The following is a 3,661-nucleotide window of genomic DNA, read 5'->3' as shown; positions in this document are numbered from 1 at the left end:
ACTTGGTACCTGATACGTTACGAGGTGCTATTGTAGGTTGACTTGGTACCTGATACGTTACGAGGTGCTATTGTAAGTCGACTTGGTACCTGATAATTTACGTTACGAGGTGCTATTGTAGGTTGACTTGGTACCTGATACGTTTCGTTCTGAGATATTAGAACTTTGAAAAAATTTTTACACAAATATCCAGAACATTGTATATGGAAGATCGATCGTTTTTGCTCTACGAATTTTTAATCAATGCAAAAATTCTTCAACAAAAGTCCTTATAGTTATATTTTGAAACTTGTATTGTCAAGCATGATAATTTACAAGCAACACAATAACAGTGGCATGGGATGGTCGACATTATTAATACGCTTAAGAAAGAGGGGTCGCAACACAATATCAGTGGCATGGGATGGTCGACATTATTAATACGCTTAAGAAAAAGGGGTCGTAACACATAATTACCACAAACACAGATTTGAAATTTATTTTAAAGATTTCTAGTGATTTAAATCTCCATTACAAGAAAAGCCCAACTACTCAATATAAACAGTGTTAAGGCAAAATACTAAAACAAAAAACAAATCCAGTGATCTCTCGACTTAAACATAAGTTTTCAATTCTTCTGTAGATATCCCCTCCCTCCAGTGGCTCAGCGGCAAGTCTGAAGACTTACACGCTAAAAACCGACAAATAACCAAAGAAATTTTGAAGATACTGAGATGCTCCCTTACTACTTTTCTTTGAATGAATCTTCTCGCAGAATGGTAGAAAAACGGAAGGAAGTGGGGGGGGGGGTAAGAAATACCAGACTTGTACTGAATTCTTTCTCTGGCTGCTGCGTCATTCACAAAATTCCCAACAATGTCATTAATTAAGGACTTGAACGTCAATTTACACTTTTGGAAAAGAAACAAAATATGTGAAGAAAATAATCCACTTCTTCCATGTACAATAAATTCAGTCAACGCACATATTGTGTTTAAGGTACCACATTCACGTGTGTTTGACTGCCACTTAACAGCACATATTATGTGTGAAGTACCACATTCATGTGTATTTGAACTGCAACCTAAGAACACATGTTGTGGTTAAGGTACCACGTTCACGTGTGTTTGACTGCCATCTAACAGCACATATTGGGGTTAAGGTATCACATTAATGTGTATTTGAACTGCAACCTAACAACACGTGTTGTGGTTAAGGTACCACCTACACGTGTGTTTAAACCGCAACCTAACAACATATGTTGTGGTTAAGGTACCAAGTTCACGTGTGTTTGACTGCTACCTAACATCAAAATATGGCACCACATTCATATGTGTTTGAACTGCAATCTAACAATACCATTATGAACATATCCGAGTAGGCTACCTTTACCATGACTGGTGCAGTAGTTCTAATAGATAAATATGTGGTTGAGGCTTACACTATCCAAACGCAATTTAAGAGTTAAATATAGATGGCGATTCTCCAATAACTTCATCGAACGACTAATATTTGTGTCGTTTTACTATAATTGGTCATTAACTTGGTAGTCATTTTGGGGCAGTGTATGATTTTTGTTTCATTTTAGTCACCAGATGTCACTGTGATAAATGTGAATAATAAAAAAGACCGTTTTTGCTTTATCAACGAAAGAAAACGAACAACAATAACGAATCGAAACCTTTAACTATTTTCTTGCAGTAATGTGTTTACTTGAATAAGTAAAAATTATATTAATATAAATTCATGAAACCCAAAATTATATATTTTGTGCGTTGTAAAGTATACATAATTTAAGGGACTTATTAATTACTGTAAAGGAGGAATGGGAAACAGTCAGTATTTTAGCCAGACGACCTTTATCTCATAAAAGGAAGTTAACTGAAACGTTGATGACGTAGTCTTTTTTTTTTCCTTTTTTATATAATTTCACGTTTTCTCACTTTGCAGCTACATTTATATAAAAAATACGAGGAATGTTTTAACAGCATTGTTTATCTTCCTTTCAAAGTAACCACATCAAACTTGAAAAACAGCTGCACAATCAGGCCGTGCAATTTCATTGTATAAACTGTGTTATTATGGTTAATGTTTCGTACTGCATATGTTATCCATTCTACGCGTCCAAAAAACTATAGAGAATTTGACGCTTACGAACGCAGTTTGAACAAAGCTCTATCTATCTATTTTAATAACGGACTTTCCATAGATCAGCTACGCAGATTTCGAAACTAATAATATTATTTTTTTTCTATCACGTAAGGATTTCTTTTACGAATCTGGAAGAAGAAGAAAAAAATTTAGATCAAATTATTATTTCGTTTACCACAATGAACATTTTTTTATTTTTATGTTTGTTAACAAAAATACAAACAAAATGAAGAAAAGGGAAGAACATTGATGTCAAACGAATAAACATCCTCATTCACCATGATTTGTGTGTGTGTGAAATATACGTCTTTTAGTCACAAAACTACGTGTTGTGGTCTTTCTGTTATGTGTTACATTATGCCGTTTCGTGAAAAAAACTTGTCCGCTATGGTTTGTTTGTTTGTTTGTAATTAAACACAAAGCTACACAATGGGCTATCTGTGCTCTGCCAACCACAGGTATCGAAACCCGGATTCTAGCGTTGTAAGTCCGCAGACATACCGCTGTGCCACTGGGGGGCGTCCGCTTTGGAAAAAAATGGATATCATTTTCGGTTTCAGTGTACATGAATTACTGTAGAACATTTAAAAAGTTCATGACAATGAAACCATCGTTTCATCTTACTTGCTGGACTCTTAGAGACAAAGGTTAAAGGTAAAACTGGACAACAGAAGACACACACACACATTTCCAGTTATGGTTAATGGACGAAATCGCCACCAAGCGTTTTCTGACTTTCCACGAAGTCTCTATCACCTTTAATCATAAAAAAGGAAACCAAAACCCAAATAAGTTGGCCTGGAAATCTGACGTAATTTCTTTAAATCTCTAATTTACAAATTTTATTTACTCGTATATGGCTTTTAATGGGCAAAGTTTATTTGTACTCACTGTGTGTAGCTTTGGCAAATAAATACCCGGATGGACCAACTAATTTATTGAGGTTCGCTCGAGCATGATATTGCTATAATAAATACAGTTTTGTTTTGATCTCGCATAAAAATTACATTCTCTTGATATAAACTAGTATTATATGATATTATGTTCGAATCATAAGCTTGGCCAGCTGCTCTTTTCTTTTCTCAACGTGAATATTGTAAGTATGGCTAGTCCTAATCTTTCTGTGTTTCTATGATGATGATGATGATTATTTAGGAAGCATATAATAGAGAATTTCATACAATGAACTTCTTCCAGTTTGTATACGTACGCTCATGTTACAAACTTTCTAAAAGTTGTCTACGTCATTTTAACTGTTTGTTTGTTGTTAAGCGTAAAGCTACACGGTGGGCTGTATGTGCTCTGCCCACCGCGGGTGTCGAAACCTGATTTTTAGCGTTATAAGCTCTCAGACCTTCCATTGAGCTACCAGGGGACCACATTCTATGCTTTGTTCTGTTTTTATTATTAAGGCGAAAGCTAAACAATAGGCTGTTTGTGATTTGCCCACGGCGGGTATCGAAACCAGATTTTTAGCGTTACTGCAGGGGGGATTGTAATTGAAAATATGATAAAATCCGCCCACAGTTCG

This window comes from Limulus polyphemus, unplaced genomic scaffold (genome assembly GCF_000517525.1).
Source record: "Limulus polyphemus unplaced genomic scaffold, Limulus_polyphemus-2.1.2 Scaffold5458, whole genome shotgun sequence".
Taxonomy (NCBI): Eukaryota; Metazoa; Arthropoda; class Merostomata; order Xiphosura; family Limulidae; genus Limulus; species Limulus polyphemus.
Note: the sequence above shows the minus strand (reverse complement) of the source record.